This window comes from Mus caroli, unplaced genomic scaffold, assembly GCF_978045245.1.
Source record: "Mus caroli unplaced genomic scaffold, Mus_caroli_1 scaffold_15, whole genome shotgun sequence".
NCBI lineage: Eukaryota > Metazoa > Chordata > Mammalia > Rodentia > Muridae > Mus > Mus caroli.
Genome location: NW_028227270.1, coordinates 18978659 through 18999240, shown reverse-complemented (window position 1 = coordinate 18999240; position 20582 = coordinate 18978659).

The window sequence follows — 20582 nt, the reverse complement described above, 5'->3', positions numbered from 1 at the left end:
CGCAGGATTTTGGGACTGCTGGTGAGTGGAACACAGCTTCTGCTCCAATCTTTAAACAGTGACAACGATAACAACTAACCCCAGAGAATACCAGATGGCGAAAGGTAAACGTAATAATCTTACTAACAGAAACCAAGACCACTCACCATCATCAGAACCCAGCACCCCCACTTCGCCCAGTCCAGGGCACCCCAACACACCGGAAAAGCTAGACACGGATTTAAAAGCATATCTCCTGATGATGATAGAGGACTTCAAGAAGGACTTTAATAACACACTTAAAGAAATGCAGGAGAACACTGCTAAACAGGCAGAAGACAATAAAGAGGAAGCACAAAAATCCCTTAAAGAATTGCAGGAGAACACTGCTAAAGAGTTACAAATCCTTAAAGAAAAACAGGATAACATAATCAAACAGGTAGAAGTCCTTACAGAAAAACAGGAAAACACGTCCAAACAGATGATGGAAATGAACAAAACCATACTAGACCTAAAAAAGGGAAGTAGACACAATAAAGAAAACCCAAAATGAGGCAACACTGGAGATAGAAACCCTAGGAAAGAAATCTGGAACCATAGATACGAGCATCAGCAATAGAATACAAGAGATGGAAGAGAGAATCTCAGGTGCAGAAGATTCCATAGAGAACATCGGCACAACAATCAAGGAAAATGTAAAATGCAAAAAGATCCTAACTCAAAACATCCAAGAAATACAGGACGCAATGAGAAGACCAAACCTACGGATAATAGAAGTGGATGAGAATGAAGATTTTCAACTCAAAGGACCAGCAAACATCTTCAACAAAATTATAGAAGAAAACTTCCCAAATCTAAAGAAAGAGATGCCCATGAACATACAAGAAGCCTACAGAACTCCAAATAGACTGGACCAGAAAAGAAATACCTCCCGACACATTATAATCAGAACAACAAATGCTCTAAATAAAGATAGAATACTAAAAGCAGTAAGAGAAAAAGGCCAAGTAACATATAAAGGCAAGCCTATCAGAATTACACCAGATTTTTCACCAGAGACTATGAAAGCCAGAAGATCCTGGACGGATGTTATACAGACACTAAAAGAACACAAATTCCAGCCCAGGCTACTATACCCAGCCAAACTCTCAATTAACATAGATGGAGAAACCAAAGTATTCCACGACAAAACCAAATTCACACATTATCTCTCCACGAATCCAGCCCTTCAAAGGATAATAACAGAAAAAAACCAATACAAGGACAGGAACCACGCCCTAGAAACAACAAGAAGGTAATCCCTCAACAAACCTAAAAGAAGACAGCCACAAGAACAAAATGCCAACTTTAACAACAAAAATAACAGGAAACAACAATTACTTTTCCTTAATATCTCTTAATATCAATGGACTCAACTCCCCGATAAAAAGACATAGACTAACAAACTGGCTACACAAACAAGACCCAACATTTTGCTGCTTACAGGAAACTCATCTCAGAGAAAAGGATAGACACTACCTCAGAATGAAAGGCTGGAAAACAATTTTCCAAGCAAATGGCATGAAGAAACAAGCTGGAGTAGCCATTCTAATATCTGATAAGATTGACTTCCAACCCAAAGTCATTAAAAAAGACAGGGAGGGACACTTCATACTCATCAAAGGTAAAATCCTCCAAGAGGAACTATCAATCCTGAATATCTATGCTCCAAATACAAAGGCAGCCACATTCATTAAAGAAACTTTAGTAAAGCTCAAAGCACACATTGCACCTCATACAATAATAGTGGGAGACTTCAACACACCACTTTCACCAATGGACAGATCGTGGAAACAGAAACTAAACAGGGACACAGTGAAACTAACAGAAATTATGAATCAAATGGATCTGGCAGATATCTACAGAACATTCTATCCTAAAACAAAAGGATATACCTTCTTCTCAGCACCTCATGGTACCTTCTCCAAAATTGACCACATAATTGGTCACAAAACAGGCCTCAACAGATACAAAAATATTGAAATTGTCCCATGCATCCTATCAGATCACCATGGACTAAGGCTGATCTTCAATAACAAAATAAAAAATAGAAAGCCAACCTTCATGTGGAAACTGAACAACACTCTTCTCAATGATACCTTGGTCAAGGAAGGAATAAAGAAAGAAATTAAGGACTTTTTAGAGTTCAATGAAAATGAAGCCACAACATACCCAAACTTATGGGACGCAATGAAAGCATTTCTAAGAGGAAAACTCATAGCTCTGAGTGCCTCCAAAAGGAAACTAGAGAGAGCACACATTAGCAGCTTGACAACACACCTAAAAGCACTAGAACAAAAGGAAGCAAATTCACCCAAGAGGAGTAGACGGCAGGAAATAATCAAACTCAGGGGCGAAATCAACCAAGTGGAAACAAGAAGAACTATCCAAAGAATCAACCAATCAAGGAGCTGGTTCTTTGAGAAAATCAACAAGATAGATAAACCCTTAGCCAGACTCACTAGAGGGCACAGGGAAAGCATCCTAATTAACAAAATCAGAAATGAAAAAGGAGACATAACAACAGATCCTGAAGACATCCAAAACACCATCAGATCCTTCTACCAAAGGCTATACTCAACAAAACTGGAGAACCTGGATGAAATGGAGAAGTTCCTAGACAGATACCAGGTACCAAAGTTGAATCAAGATCAGGTTAATGATCTAAACAGCCCTATATCCCCCAAAGAAATAGAAGAAGTCATTAATAGTCTCCCAACTAAAAAAAGCCCAGGACCAGATGGGTTTAGTGCAGAGTTCTATCAGACCTTCAAAGAAGATCTAATCCCAGTTCTTCACAAACTATTCCACAAAATAGAAACAGAAGGTACTCTACCCAACTCATTCTATGAAGCCACAATTACTCTGATACCTAAACCACAAAAAGACCCAACAAAGATAGAAAACTTCAGACCAATATCCCTTATGAATATTGATGCAAAAATCCTCAATAAAGTTCTTGCTAACCGAATCCAAGAACACATCAAAACAATCATCCATCCTGACCAAGTAGGTTTCATCCCAGGGATGCAGGGATGGTTCAATATACGGAAATCCATCAACGTAATCCAGTATATAAACAAACTCAAAGACAAAAACCACATGGTCATCTCTTTAGATGCGGAAAAAGCATTTGACAAGATCCAACACCCATTCATGATAAAAGTCTTGGAAAGATCAGGAATTCAAGGCCCATACCTAAACATGATAAAAGCAATCTACAGCAAACCAGTAGCCAACATCAAAGTAAATGGTCAGAAGCTTGAAGCAATCCCTCTAAAATCAGGGACTAGACAAGGCTGTCCACTTTCTCCATACCTATTCAACATTGTACTTGAAGTCCTAGCCAGAGCAATTCGACAACAAAAGGAGATCAAAGGGATAAAAATTGGAAAAGATGAAGTCAAAATATCACTCTTTGCAGATGATACGATAGTATATATAAGTGACCCTAAAAATTCCACCAGAGAACTCCTAAGCCTGATAAACAGCTTCGGTGAAGTAGCTGGATATAAAATTAACTCAAACAAATCAATGGCCTTTCTCTACACAAAGAATAAACAGGCTGAGAAAGAAATTAGGGAAACAACACCCTTCTCAATAGTCACAAATAATATAAAATATCTTGGCGTGACTCTAACTAAGGAAGTGAAAGATCTGTATAATAAAAACTTCAAGTCTCTGAAGAAAGAAATTATAGAAGATCTCAGAAGATGGAAAGATCTCCCATGCTCATGGATTGGCAGGATCAACATTGTAAAAATGGCTATCTTGCCAAAAGCAATCTACAGATTCAATGCAATCCCCATCAAAATTCCAAATCAATTCTTCAACGAATTAGAAAGTGCAATTTGCAAATTCATCTGGAATAACAAAAAACCTAGGATAGCAAAAACTCTTCTCAAGGATAAAAGAACCTCTGGTGGAATCACCATGCCGGACCTAAACCTCTACTACAGAGCAATTGTGATAAAAACTGCATGGTACTGGTATAGTGACAGACAAATAGACCAATGGAATAGAATTGAAGACCCAGAAATGAACCCACACACCTACGGTCACTTGATCTTCGACAAGGGAGCTAAAAACATCCAGTGGAAGAAAGACAGCATTTTCAACAAATGGTGCTGGCACAACTGGTTGTTAACATGTAGAAGAATGCGAATCGATCCATTCCTATCTCCTTGTACTAAGGACAAGTCTAAGTGGATCAAGGAACTTCACATAAAACCAGAGACACTGAAACTTATACAGGAGAAAGTGGGGAAAAGCCTTGAAGATATGGGCACAGGGGAAAAATTCCTGAATAGAACAGTAATGGCTTGTGCTGTAAGATCGAGAATTGACAAGTGGGACCTCATGAAACTACAAAGCTTCTGCAAGGCTAAAGGCACCATCAATAAGACAAAAAAACCACCAACAGATTGGGAAAGGATCTTCACCTATCCTAAATCAGATAAGGGACTAATATCCAATATATATAAAGAACTCAAGAAGGTGGACTCCAGAAAGTCAAATAACCCCATTAAAAAATGGGGCTCAGAACTGAACAAAGAATTCTCACCTGAGGAATACCGAATGGCAGAGAAGCACCTGAAAAAATGTTCAACATCCTTAATCATCAGGGAAATGCAAATCAAAACAACCCTGAGATTCCACCTCACACCAGTCAGAATGGCTAAGATCAAAAATTCAGGTGACAGCAGATGCTGGCGAGGATGTGGAGAAAGAGGAACACTCCTCCATTGTTGGTGGGATTGCAAGCTTGTGCAACCACTCTGGAAATCAGTCTGGCGGTTCCTCAGAAAATTGGACATAGTACTACCGGAGGATCCAGCAATACCTCTCCTGGGCATATATCCAGAAGATGTCCCAACCGGTAAAAAGGACACATGCTCCACTATGTTCATAGCAGCCCTATTTATAATAGCCAGAACCTGGAAAGAACCCAGATGTCCCTCAACAGAGGAATGGATACAGAAATTATGGTACATTTACACAATGGAGTACTACTCAGCTATTAAAAAGAATGAATTTATGAAATTCCTAGCCAAATGGATGGACCTGGAGGGCATCATCTTGAGTGAAGTAACACAATCACAAAAGAACTCACACAATATGTATTCACTGATAAGTGGATATTAGCCCAAAACTTAGGATACCCAAGATATAAGATACAATTTGCTAAACGCATGAAACTCAAGAAGAATGAAGACCAAAGTGTGGACACTGTGCACCTTCTTAGAATTGGGAACAAAACACCCAGGGAAGGAGTTACAGAGACAAAGTTCGTAGCTGTGAGGAAAGGATGGACCATTTAGAGACTGCCGTATCCAGGGATCCATCCCATAATCAGCTTCTAAACGCTGACACCATTGCATACACTAGCAAGATTTTGCTGAAAGGACCCAAATATAGCTGTCTCTTGTGAGACGATGCCGGGGCCTAGCAAACACAGGAGTGGATGTTCACAGTCAGCTATTGGATGTATCACAGGGCTCCCAATGGAGAAGCTAGAGAAAGTACCCAATGAGCTAAAGGGATCTGCAACCCTATTGTTGGAACAACATGATGTACTAACCAGAACCCCGGAGCTCTTGTCTCTAGCTGCATATGTATCGAAAGATGGCCTAGTCGGCCATCAATGGAAAGAGAGGCCCATTGGACTTGCAAACTTTATATGCCCCAATATAGGGGAATGCCAGGGCCAAAAGAATGGGAATGGGTGGGTAGGGAAGTGGGGGGCGCTATGGGGGACTTTTGGGATAGTATTGGAAATGTAATTGAGGAAAATATGTAATAAAAATATTAAAAAAAAAAAGAAAACCCAAAATGAGGCAACACGGTAGATAGAAACCCTAGGAAAGAAATCTGGAACCATAGATACGAGCATCAGCAACAGAATACAAGAGATGGAAGAGAGAATCTCAGGTACAGAAGATTCCATAGAGAACATCGGCACAACAATCAAGGAAAATATAAAATGCAAAAAGATCCTAACTCAAAACATCCAAGAAATACAGGACACAATGAGAAGACCAAACCTACGGATAATAGAAGTGGATGAGAATGAAGATTTTCAACTCAAAGGACCAGCAAACATCTTCAACAAAATTATAGAAGAAAACTTCCCAAATCTAAAGAAAGAGATGCCCATGAACATACAAGAAGCCTACAGAACTCCAAATAGACTGGACCAGAAAAGAAATACCTCCCGAAACATAATAATCAGAACAACAAATGCTCTAAATAAAGACAGAATACTAAAAGCAGTAAGAGAAAAAGGCCAAGTAACATATAAAGGCAAGCCTATCAGAATTACACCAGATTTCTCACCAGAGACTATGAAAGCCAGAAGATCCTGGACGGATGTTATACAGACACTAAAAGAACACAAACTCCAGCCCAGGCTACTATACCCAGCCAAACTCTCAATTAACATAGATGGAGAAACCAAAGTATTCCACGACAAAACCAAATTCACATATTATCTCTCCACGAATCCAGCCCTTCAAAGGATAATAACAGAAAAAAACCAATACAAGGACAGGAACCACGCCCTAGAAACAACAAGAAGGTAGTCCCTCAACAAACCTAAAAGAAGACAGCCACAAGAACAGAATGCCAACTTTAACAACAAAAATAACAGGAAACAACAATTACTTTTCCTTAATATCTCTTAATATCAATGGACTGAACTCCCTGATAAAAAGACATAGAAAAACAAACTGGCTACACAATCAAGACCCAACATTTTGCTGCTTACAGGAAACTCATCTCAGCGAAAAAGATAGACACTACCTCAGAATGAAAGGCTGGAAAACAATTTTCCAAGCAAATGGTAGGAAGAAACAAGCTGGAGTAGCCATTCTAATATCTGATAAGATTGACTTCCAACCCAAAGTCATTAAAAAAGACAGGGAGGGACACTTCATACTCATCAAAGGTAAAATCCTCCAAGAGGAACTATCAATCCTGAATATCTATGCTCCAAATACAAAGGCAGCCACATTCATTAAAGAAACTTTAGTAAAGCTCAAAGCACACATTGCACCTCATACAATAATAGTGGGAGACTTCAACACACCACTTTCACCAATGGACAGATCGTGGAAACAGAAACTAAACAGGGACACAGTGAAACTAACAGAAATTATGAATCAAATGGATCTGGCAGATATCTACAGAACATTCTATTCTAAAACAAAAGGATATACCTTCTTTTCAGCACCTCATGGTACCTTCTCCAAAATTGACCACATAATTGGTCACAAAACAGGCCTCAACAGATACAAAAATATTGAAATTGTCCCATGCATCCTATCAGATCACCATGGACTAAGGCTGATCTTCAATAACAAAATAAAAAATAGAAAGCCAACCTTCATGTGGAAACTGAACAACACTCTTCTCAATGATACCTTGGTCAAGGAAGGAATGAAGAAAGAAATTAAGGACTTTTTAGAGTTCAATGAAAATGAAGCCACAACATACCCAAACTTATGGGACGCAATGAAAGCATTTCTAAGAGGAAAACTCATAGCTCTGAGTGCCTCCAAAAGGAAACTAGAGAGAGCACACATTAGCAGCTTGACAACATACCTAAAAGCACTCGAACAAAAGGAAGCAAACTCACCCAAGAGGAGTAGATGGCAGGAAATAATCAAACTCAGGGGCGAAATCAACCAAGTGGAAACAAGAAGAACTATCCAAAGAATCAACCAATCAAGGAGCTGGTTCTTTGAGAAAATCAACAAGATAGATAAACCCTTAGCCAGACTCACTAGAGGGCACAGGGAAAGCATCCTAATTAACAAAATCAGAAATGAAAAAGGAGACATAACAACAGATCCTGAAGACATCCAAAACACCATCAGATCCTTCTACCAAAGGCTATACTCAACAAAACTGGAGAACCTGGATGAAATGGAGAAGTTCCTAGACAGATACCAGGTACCAAAGTTGAATCAAGATCAGGTTAATGATCTAAACAGCCCTATATCCCCCAAAGAAATAGAAGCAGTCATTAATAGTCTCCCAACTAAAAAAAGCCCAGGACCAGATGGGTTTAGTGCAGAGTTCTATCAGACCTTCAAAGAAGATCTAATCCCAGTTCTTCACAAACTATTCCACAAAATAGAAACAGAAGGTACTCTACCCAACTCATTCTATGAAGCCACAATTACTCTGATACCTAAACCACAAAAAGACCCAACAAAGATAGAAAACTTCAGACCAATATCCCTTATGAATATTGATGCAAAAATCCTCAATAAAGTTCTTGCTAACCGAATCCAAGAACACATCAAAACAATCATCCATCCTGACCAAGTAGGTTTCATCCCAGGGATGCAGGGATGGTTCAATATACGGAAATCCATCAACGTAATCCAGTATATAAACAAACTCAAAGACAAAAACCACATGGTCATCTCTTTAGATGCGGAAAAAGCATTTGACAAGATCCAACACCCATTCATGATAAAAGTCTTGGAAAGATCAGGAATTCAAGGCCCATACCTAAACATGATAAAAGCAATCTACAGCAAACCAGTAGCCAACATCAAAGTAAATGGTCAGAAGCTTGAAGCAATCCCTCTAAAATCAGGGACTAGACAAGGCTGTCCACTTTCTCCATACCTATTCAACATTGTACTTGAAGTCCTAGCCAGAGCAATTCGACAACAAAAGGAGATCAAAGGGATACAAATTGGAAAAGATGAAGTCAAAATATCACTTTTTGCAGATGATATGATAGTATATATAAGTGACCCTAAAAATTCCACCAGAGAACTCCTAAGCCTGATAAACAGCTTCGGTGAAGTAGCTGGATATAAAATTAACTCAAACAAATCAATGGCCTTTCTCTACACAAAGAATAAACAGGCTGAGAAAGAAATTAGGGAAACAACACCCTTCTCAATAGTCACAAATAATATAAAATATCTTGGCGTTACTCTAACTAAGGAAGTGAAAGATCTGTATAATAAAAACTTCAAGTCTCTGAAGAAAGAAATTATAGAAGATCTCAGAAGATGGAAAGATCTCCCATGCTCATGGATTGGCAGGATCAACATTGTAAAAATGGCTATCTTGCCAAAAGCAATCTACAGATTCAGTGCAATCCCCATCAAAATTCCAAATCAATTCTTCAACGAATTAGAAAGTGCAATCTGCAAATTCATCTGGAATAACAAAAAACCTAGGATAGCAAAAACTCTTCTCAAGGATAAAAGAACCTCTGGTGGAATCACCATGCTGGACCTAAAACTTTAGAACAGAGCAATTGTGATAAAAACTGCATGGTACTGGTATAGTGACAGACAAATAGACCAATGGAATAGAATTGAAGACCCAGAAATGAACCCACACACTTACGGTCACTTCATTTTCGACAAGGGAGCTAAAACCATCCAGTGGAAGAAAGACAGCATTTTCAACAAATGGTGCTGGTACGACTGGTTGTTAACATGTAGAAGAATGTGAATGATCCATTCCTATCTCCTTGTACTAAGGTCAAGTCTAAGTGGATCAAGGAACTTTACATAAAACCAGAGACACTGAAACTTATAAAGGAGAAAGTGGGGAAAAGCCTTGAAGATATGGGCACAGGGGAAAAATTCTTGAATAGAACAGTAATGGCTTGTGCTGTAAGATCGAGAATTGACAAGTGGGACCTCATGAAACTGCAAAGCTTCTGCAAGGCTAAAGACACCATCAATAAGACAAAAAAACCACCAACAGATTGGGAAAGGATCTTCACCTATCCTAAATCAGATAAGGGACTAATATCCAATATATATAAAGAACTCAAGAAGGTGGACTCCAGAAAATCAAATAACCCCATTAAAAAATGGGGCTCAGAACTGAACAAAGAATTCTCACCTGAGGAATACCGAATGGCAGAGAAGCACCTGAAAAAATGTTCAACATCCTTAATCATCAGGGAAATGCAATTCAAAACAACCCTGAGATTCCACCTCACACCAGTCAGAATGGCTAAGATCAAAAATTCAGGTGACAGCAGATGCTGGCGAGGATGTGGAGAAAGAGGAACACTCCTCCATTGTTGGTGGGATTGCAAGCTTGTACAACCACTCTGGAAATCAGTCTGGCGGTTCCTCAGAAAATTGGACATAGTACTACCGGAGGATCCAGCAATACCTCTCCTGGGCATATATCCAGAAGATGTCCCAACCGGTAAAAAGGACACATGCTCCACTATGTTCATAGCAGCCCTATTTATAATAGCCAGAACCTGGAAAGAACCCAGATGTCCCTCAACAGAGGAATGGATACAGAAATTATGGTACATTTACACAATGGAGTACTACTCAGCTATTAAAAAGAATGAATTTATGAAATTCCTAGCCAAATGGATGGACCTGGAGGGCATCATCTTGAGTGAAGTAACACAATCACAAAAGAACTCACACAATATGTATTCACTGATAAGTGGATATTAGCCCAAAACTTAGGATACCCAAGATATAAGATACAATTTACTAAACGCATGAAACTCAAGAAGAATGAAGACCAAAGTGTGGACACTGTGCCCCTTCTTAGAATTGGGAACAAAACACCCAGGGAAGGAATTACAGAGACAAAGTTCGTAGCTGTGAGGAAAGGATGGACCATTTAGAGACTGCCGTATCCAGGGATCCTTCCCATAAGCAGCTTCCAAACGCTGACACCATTGCATACACTAGCAAGATTTTGCTGAAAGGACCCAAATATAGCTGTCTCTTGTGAGACGATGCCGGGGCCTAGCAAACACAGGGGTGGATGTTCACAGTCAGCTATTGGATACATCACAGGGCTCCCTATGCAGAAGCTAGAGAAAGTACCCAAGGAGCTAAAGGGATCTGCAACCCTATTGTAGGAACAACATGATGTACTAACCAGAACCCCGGAGCTCTTGTCTCTAGCTGCATATGTATCGAAAGATGGCCTAGTAGGCCATCATTGGAAAGAGAGGCCCATTGGACTTGCAAACTTTATATGCCCCAATAGAGGGGAATGCCAGGGCCAAAAGAATGGGAATGGGTGGGTAGGGAAGTGGGGGGTGCTATGGGGGACTTTTGGGATAGCATTGGAAATGTAACTGAGGAAAATATGTAATAAAAATATTAAAAATTAAAAAAAAAAGAAAACGGCTCCTCTCCCTTTGTTTCCAACCCTTTTCCTGGCCAACTTCCTCCTTACCTTGGTTAGATTTTATGGCTTAGCTAAAGTAAGAACTTCTTGCTCCCCACCCGCCCCTTTTTTTTCTTTTTAAACCACAGTGACCCATAGAGGAGCCAAACCCCTTAACTGAAGAACAATTTATAACAGAGCTTCTAGCATTTTAAACAAAATAATTTCAAGGAGTGAGGGAAAAGCCAGGAGGTCAGAAGTTGATTGCTGAGGGTTGCAGGCTGGTCTCCACCTCAGCATCAGCCTGCTGTGATTATCACATTATAGGGAGGGTTTGAGCCCAGGCCAGAACAATACTGCCTAGCTCCTATTCATCCCCTGAATAGGCTCAGTAATGCCTGCATAGACCACAGAACAGTGTGACTCTGCACTCTATGGACATTGGCTCTTCGGAAAGCTGGTGTTTTACCAGTGGGGAAGTTATTGAAATGTAAAAGGTTTCTTGCTTCAATGAAGAGAGGCCATGGAGTTTGGATAAGAGATCCTTAGACATATCATATGGTTCAATTGGACAAAATAGACTCTAGCAGGAAAGCTCAAAGTGATTCTAAGTAAAACAAGATCCAACCAGCATAGTACAAAGGGATGAGTCACCAGGGGCATTGTGCACAAACCTGGCTTCTCACGTTACAGGCAGGACTGTGGCTCATGAAACCAAATTCCACTCCTGGGTTCCTTGTCAATTATCAGAGCTAAGCTTAAGGTGTCTAGATCAGCTGTCAATGATCCCAAATTGGCATGTAACCTTTGACCCTGGTACCAACAAAACTAGCTGGCAAGGGCTTCAAGAATGAAGCTTCCAGCCTTACATGATAGATGTTACCAAAGGGAAAGATTCAACCACCAATTCTGAAAACTTTGGAGATATATATCATCTTCGAGGGAGAGGGAGAGGGGGAGAGGGGGAGAGTGGGAGAGGGGGAAATGGGGAGAGGGGGAGAGGGGTGCCGCAGACCCTCTGGGTCCCTGTGTCTGCATGGAACGGGTCTCTCATCGCGGGTGGGCAAAGCGTGGGATGAATGACAAACAGACGCACACAGGAGAGGTCGAGTGGAATCTGAATGTATTTTGACAACTTGAGCATCAGACTTTTTATGCAGAAGACAATAAGGAAGTTGGGTGACATACCCACAAGTTACAAATGAGGTAACCATAATCTAACATAAAACAGAGGAATGCAAACACAAAAGGTCTAACGGGACCCACATGGAATAGAATTCATTGATAACAACTGGGATCAACAAGGGCTCCACCTAAGATTCACTAATCTTAGAAGCCAGGGTCAAGGGCTTCGTGCCCTTGCCATAGTTCGTATTTTAGTCCAATGTATAGTCCACCTTTCCCTTAGGCCATTGTAAATACGTGTGTATGGGTGTAACTCTGCTATAGTTCTAAGTATCTATTCTGGTTTCTCCTTTGGTCTGAAACTCCCTTCTTCCTTAGTGATGGTAAATTCCTATGTAAGGGAGTGACTTAGCTTTTGCATTCTTACTAAATTTCAAGCCCATGGTCTTGCTCAAGGATGTTCTAGGACTGTTGGAACACTGAGGCTTTAGCTATATCAGAATTCAATTTTAAAAGGCACTTGTAATAGGAAAATACTGAAAGAGAGCACGTGGATCCATACACTAGACTAATGCGAAAATGGAAAATTAATGTATGGGTTAAAGGGAAACGCCAGACTCCAGAAAGAGAGCTTCCTTAAAGCTCTTTGCCTCATGAGTGACTATTAAGCCTCTCGGCTTAAGCTGACACGACCAGAGCGCGTGACAGAGGAGGAGAGGAGGAAAGGGGGAGAGGGGGAGAGGGGGAGAGGGGGAGAGGGGGAGAGGGGGAGAGGGGGAGAGGGAGGGAGAGGGGGAGGGGGAGAGGGAAACTATGTTGACTCTCTCTGGAAATCTAGGGGTAGCAGAGAAATATTGTGAATCTGGATACCTAGATAGTCGCACTGAAGAGGGTGATGGATCCAGTGCATATAGAGTTATGGTGACTGTGACCTACCGAATGTGCACACTGGAACTGAGCTCAGGTCTTCTAGAACAGCAAGTACTCTTAAACATCGAGCTCTCTTTCCTGCCCCATTAACTTATTTACATAGTGAAAGTGTTCTATTCTGCCTTACGTGTGTGTGTGTGTGCGTGCATGTGTGTGTGTGTGTGTGTGTGTGTGTGTGTGTGTGTGTGTGTGTGTGTTGTGATCCACTGCCATACTCCTTTGAGTGTTTATTCTATATACCTCAAATGTGATTAGTGTTACAACCAAGACCACTTTAACCAACTTGCCTTTCATTTTCTCTTTCATAATCTTTTCTTTCATCTTTTATTCTTCTGTTCCTTATTCATTTGAATTAAGCACACACTTTTATTATCAATTACATTTCCCTTGCTAGCTTTTTAGCTATATTTTTATATTGCTTTTAATGCTTACTCTGTAAGTGAAAACAACAACTCAAAACTTGTTATCTTTAAAAGTTTGCTCCCTCCCTCTGCCTTTTGTTATCAGTCACCACATATTCTATTTCTATGTTTTAACCCTGGGATAAATATTCACTTTGCTGCTTGTCTTTTATTTTTAAAAAATGTACATCTGTGCTCCTCCATAGATGGGTCCTTCCTGGTATCTTTCCTTCTTGCCAGGTGATGTATCCTCTGGTAAGGAAGATTGTGGTTAGTTTGGATGTGGCCTTACACCCTGGGATCTGCACCTCAGTACGGTGGTGCTGAGGTAGAGGAATCTTGAAGAGGTGGAGTCTAGGGGAAGGTGGTCAGGTTATTGGGAGCTCCCCTCAGAAGGAATGAAGGCAGTTCTTCTGAGATCTTGGCTAATGCTTAGCTTCTAGGAAAGTTGAGTTGTAATGAGAAAGGAAGCCCGCTCCTCCCTCATCGGTTCCTTCCATGATGTCATTTGCCAGATTATGGCATAGCCAGAGGGGCATCCCCAACATCTGAAGCAATGGCATCACCTGATGTTGGACTTTCAGCCTGTCAAACTGCAGGTTGAGTCAATATATATACTGTCATTTTCCCACAAAGTACCCAGTGTGTTGTAGGTTGTTATCTCAATAGAAAGGTGACAGTATAAGGCATCACCTTTACCTGGAGGATTTCTCTTCATGTCCCTTTAGAAAAGACCTAATTGCAGCAAATTGCCTTGGCCTTTGAAAAGGAGTCTATATTTTCTTATTGAAAGTGTTTCATATAGAATTGAGAACAACAGATATTTGCAGTCAAATTGACTGGAAGAGAGGCTATGAGATGAAGATTACCATGCAGGGAGTTCATCTCCTTGAATCAACACTTTCAGAAGGTGGGGAGCTGAGGAGAACTTGACCTGTAACAGTCATCCCATCATGATACAACAGCCTTTCTAAAACCATTGTCACCTTTGAACCTCTGTGGACTTGTTTCTGCTGGATTCCTTCTCTTACTCTCCTGCCCTCATCCCTATCACATGGCCTCAAACTGTGTCTCCATTGAGACTCCTATAGCCAAGAGCAAGACAAAATCCCGCATCTACAGCTCTCCAGTGCAAAACCAAACTCTGGCAACACCTATACTAAAATATTTATATTCATTGACCCAGCAAGTTTACTGTAAAAACTGCAGAAAAAACTATATACACACACACATGTGGTCTGTAGTTTGTTGGTAATAGTAAAAAGTTGGAAACAATTTAAAAGTCCATCAATAAAAGATCAGTTACATAACAAAGGCTGTTTAATAAAGGCCTGGCCAAGACTTGCTGGCTGAATGGATAAAAGAGTAAACAGTTACCATGACATATACTTTCTGGATTAAAATTTCAGGTATTTTCTAAGACATTTTTTTTATTAAAGTTAAAAATAAACTACAAATTGTATTATTTCTGTTGAGATAAGTGTGATCTTCACTGAAGAAATACTTTTGGGAAAATAGGCCCCACTAGAAATAGAAGTGGATAAATAACAAAGTACAGATGCTTTGCCATCACGTCACTTCAGACCACCCACAAACTTGCTGTTGTTTCCCAGCTTACTGAGCGTAGGTATCTCTTTTCTCCTACATCTCTAATGGGATCGAGTTCTGAGAGTTCTTGAGTCTCAAGTTAATTGTGGGAATCTATTTATTAAATTTATCTTAGCTCTAAGTATAAAGATAGAAATCTGTCTTTTATGTGCAAATGACATATGTATATATGTATATATATATATATGCATTATATACATATACATCATATATATGACATATTGAACTTCCACAGAATCGTTTCTATTGGCTTCTTTCTTTCATCTCCTCGCCTCATTTCTATCACCTGGCTTCAAACTGTGTCTCCACTGGGACTGCTCTAGCCAAGGCCAAGACAAAATCATGATACATTAAAGGGAACAAATATGAATAATAGGTAACAATAAATGTTTATTGAAGCAAAATTTGAGGCTTCTCCTAAGCCCACTTCATCAGTCTTTGGTCAGCCCTCTATTGTTACTATGTGCCACCCCCGTGGTGAGACTACAGCATGTGAGTGGGGAGAACCATGTAACAAGCAGCAACTAGAGATTGTCAAGCAGACCTTGGCTATGGGGAAACTGGCATCTGATTTCCCCATGAATACGAAAGCACAGGAGAATGCCCTTCTTCATAGAAAGATAGTGGGAGTTTGCTGAGTAAGCCAAGGAAAGAAGCATTACAGGCCAAAACTAGTTAACAAGTCCAAGCCAACTCTTCTCCACTCCTCCAGGATGATTGGACTTGGTGTGAGTTATGTCATCTCTAGCCATGGATTTTGTTATTCTCTAGCTGTGCTTCTAAAGCAGTGAATTCATGAAGCATAATGCACACAGTATCAATTCACATTCTGCAATCTACCCAAAAACATGCTTACATTTCCTTTTATGAGAAGTAGCAGCTTTCTTCTTTATTTAAGTCATTTTGAGAACTTAATACATGAATACATGTATTTATGTACTTACATAATTTCTACAGCCTACTCTCCCTCTCCAGCTTCTCCTGTGACCCTTCAAGTTCATGACCACTTCTATAATCATTATTCTCTCCCTCTCACTTCCCCTCCACACACATACATAACCCAATAAGTCCATTTAGTGTTTCTCCTCTTTACATGTGTCCAGGACTGGCCACTTGGGATTAGATAATGGAGTACCTTTGCTCCTGGAAAACATTGATTCTTGTTTTCTCAGCAGCCATAGACTGCCAATATCTATTGATTCTTGTTTTCTCAGCAGCCATAGACTGTCAATATCTATTCATGTCTGGGTGATGCTTTATGAAATTTCTTCTATCCACTTTAGTGTCATGACAAGTGCTGTCAATACACAGGTCTTGTTTAGGCAACCAAATTTTGAGAATTCATGTGTGTGCAGCCTCCATATGGTGTCTAAAAGACATTATCTGGTGGGAGACCTGTCTTATAATCTTTCTGACTCACCTTGTCTGACCTTCCTTGTACCTTGGATGTAGAGGCTCTATTGCAGCCAGAAGGCATGCCAGAGTTTAACAGCTTTCCTAAGGTATGATTGACATAACAGTACTTTAACTATTTACTGTAAGCAACATGGTACCTGTTTATGCTCACATAGACCGGAAGGAGCTCTGGCGTGCCTCTGTAATCCATGCTCTGCTCTTTATTCTCCCAGTTTTCTTAAGAAACAGATGACCTGCCTTGACAGGGAAGATTGGTCTGTTTCTCAAACTTTGTATGAATGAAAACACACAGGTGATCATGTGTTGTGTCTGTTTTCTTCTACAATTTTTGAGACTTAGCTATATTATGTGTTTCAATTCCTTCTGTTTTTGTTGGATAGTTTTCCAGGATACATATGAAAGAAGTCAGGGAATTTGAGCCAAAAACAGTTTAAAGAAAGTAGATCCCAATCAATAAGGTAATACAAGTCAGCCAAATTCAGATGGACAAAATCTCATGTTTTCTCATATGTATAATACAGATATAATTTTGATAGGCATAAAGGATATAGACCTTGGCATATACATACATGGCAGATATGGCATGATTATAAAACAGATTGTCAGCCATGAGGGAAGAGGAAGAAACGTTGAAAGGGGGTAAATGACTACAGAAGGGAACCACTGGGGGAAAAGGAGAAATTGCATGAGGGTCCAGGGGAAGGAGGAGGCATACTAAGGAGAATCAATAAGAACAAAGACCAGTTAATTGGTATGCACACTTGACCTTTTTGAAAAGAAGAAAAGGGGGAGGAGGAGGAGGAGGAGGAGGAGGAAGGAGGAGAAGGAAGAAGGAAGAAGGAAGAAGGAAGAAGGAAGAAGAAGGAAGAAGAAGGAAGAAGAAGGAAGAAGAAGGAAGAAGAAGAAGAAGAAGAAGAAGAAGAAGAAGAAGAAGAAGAAGAAGAAGAAGAAGAAGAAGAGGAGGAGGAGGAGGAGGAGGAGGAGGAGGAGGAGAAAAAGAAGAAGAAGAAGAAGAAGAAGAAAAGAAGAAGAAGAAGAAGAAGAAGAAGAAGAAGAAGAAGAAGAAGAAGAAGAAGAAGAAGAAGAAGAAGAAGAAGGAGAAGAAGGAGAGAAAAGGAGAGAGAGGAAGAGAAGAGGAAGAAGAATAGAAAGAAGAAGGGAAGGAAGCTGACTTCTAGAGACGAGTGAGCTTTCCTGACCTAAGCCTTGAGCTTCTTCCCTCCTGAAAAAAAGACCATGGAAAGGTTGTCATTCCCCACCACCTTTTCCTTCTATTTCTCTGATTTCTGCTTTGACCAGTACTGTTTGCTTCTTTGGCTTCCTTTGTGTTTAGCATTTCCTTCAGTTCAAACCACTTTCTGATTTCTTTTGTAAATATGAGACTCATGGGTTGAGAAAGAAATACACTTTGACTAAAGCCTCTTTGTGTATTTAGGGTCTTTTTACTTCACTGCTCCCTAACTTAATCCTCTCATGATAAAATAATTTATCCTGTGAACTTTGAATCCCTTTAGAACTGTTAAAATTTGATTTAAAATATTTCTGGCCATAAATTAAATAAGACTATAAAGACAACACTATCAACTTAATGAGTACAGAACATTCCACTCAGAATTAGCAAAATAGTCTTTCGGGAGGCACACGATGTATTTGATATTACCTAATCATATTAAGCCTTTTATAGTCTAATATGTTTTTTTATCTTATCATCCTATCACTTATTAGGGGAAAGTATTGAAATATAAAGCCATAACAATGGATTTGTCTATCATTACAATTCTATCAGCTTGTCTTATATATTGTGAAAATATGTTCATAAATTTACTAAACGTTGACCTGTATCTCCTCTTGATGATCTAACCACTTCATCACTGTATAATGACCTTGTTATTTCTGAAACTCTTTGCTTTGAGATACAGTTCAGACTCTAATATAACCATTCTACTTCCTTTTGATCAGTATACCATTGTATATCCTTCCTCACAATTTTCACTATAAAATCGTTATGCTTTCACAGTTAAAGTAAATGTCATTAACAATAGACAATGCATAGTTTCCTTTTTACTTTACTTCCATCCTCTCTGATTTCTAATTGTGATGGAAAGCCTGTGTGCACCTACTATGACTATGTGTATGGATCTGTTTAAATCTTGATGTGTAAATTCTTAGTGTTCACTATCTATTTCCTCATCTTCTCTGCTATTTTAAAACTTAATCTAAGTCGGTGTATTAGTTATGTTTTTCTCTGATGTAACAAAGTGCTTGACAAAAGGCAAACCATAAAGAGTGGAAGGCTTAATTTGGCTCACAGTTTAATGGTACATCCCATCACGGCAAGGTCATGCAACAGGCTTGTTAAGCACCTGGTCACATTGCCTGCACATCCACTATGCAAAGTGATGGGTGCTGGTCACAGGCTTCTGCCTTGTAATTCAGCTCATAACCACAGTCCATGGGATGGTGCCACAATTTTAACTAACTTGAGTTCCACCTACCTTTTTTAAACCAATGAATTTCTCTTACAAATTAAAAAGAAACCTTAAGTGTTATTTTGGAAAATTCCAAACATACTTATTATGCATATTTTGAAAATAATGAAGATATTTATTATAGTTACTAAATATTTGGTATGTTCTTGGATTTTCTTTAATAATTTTACAACCATCAAAAAAATTGAACAGAAGCATTTATTATTTGATAATAAAAAAGAATACAAAAGACCAATGTGGTATTTAGCAAAGTACCATTATAAAGTATATGTACAGTAAGATCTTGTGCAGTGGGTTAACAATGGAAAGTAGAAAATACAATTCTGGGATGGCAAGATAGCTCAGGGATAAAAATGCTTGCTAACCAGGTTGACAACATATATTCTATCCCTGGGACCCATGTGGATCAACTCCTGCAAGATGTCCTCTGACCTCCAAAGGCATCCTGTCACATGCATTCAGACACATATGCACACATACAAAATAAATAAATAAATAAATACATACATACATACATATATACATACATAGATAAATAGATAAATAAATATGCAATACGTTTTTTTAAAAAGATTCCCCAGTTGTGAAACAGTTGAATCAGAAAGCAATACTAAACTAAACACAGGAAGGCTTGGTGGCAAACATAAGGAGCAATCCTCAAGAATTCCAAGTTAGGCCTGCAGCATTGCTCACCAGCACCATCCTTTAGGCCCAGTGAGCTGGAGAAGACTGGAATACTGAAGGAAAAAAGTGCCAGTGTCACATCTGTTTCTCAGGAGTTATTCAGAGAGGCCTTTTCATGCTCTTCCTGAAACTATTGAAGTCTTCGTGAGAATCTTGTCCAGTGTCTAAATCAGAACAAAGCTGGTCTTTGAGGTACCAGAATAATGTAATTTTGCTTATAGTGACTTCTAATTCTGTGATGTTTGGGACAATTTTCTGACTGTTTTCCAACCAAATTGGCAGAACTAATCAAATTCTCTGGTTGTTTCTTGGTGAGAAATACTTCCAACAACTCTCTCATGACACATACTCAGTTTTAGAACCCATTTTGGATTTGACAGTATTCAGATTAAAAGAGCTGACTTATTTCCTTCTATACTTTGTCCCAATATGAGATATAATGTGGCTAAGAAAAATGCCTAACTAATGTCTAGATGGAGAGAAACTTCTTTTGCCATGTGGTGATTGAAAGGTGTCTTAGATTTAGAGAATATCTCAGAGATTAGAAAAGGCTCCACACCGCAGGTCCTTAACTTCCTCTTCTGAATTCCTAGTTCTCAAAATGTGGTTATTGAGCCAACTGCACTGTTAAAATGTGAGTTCATGGAGTTTGCTGGATTGCATAGTAAAGAACTCAGCCTGGAACACAGCAGTGAACGTCTCCCCCTTCTGCACAATTTCAAGACTTTTAAAGAATATTAGGTGCTAGTTTGGGGAACAGTGTGCCAGTTAGGCT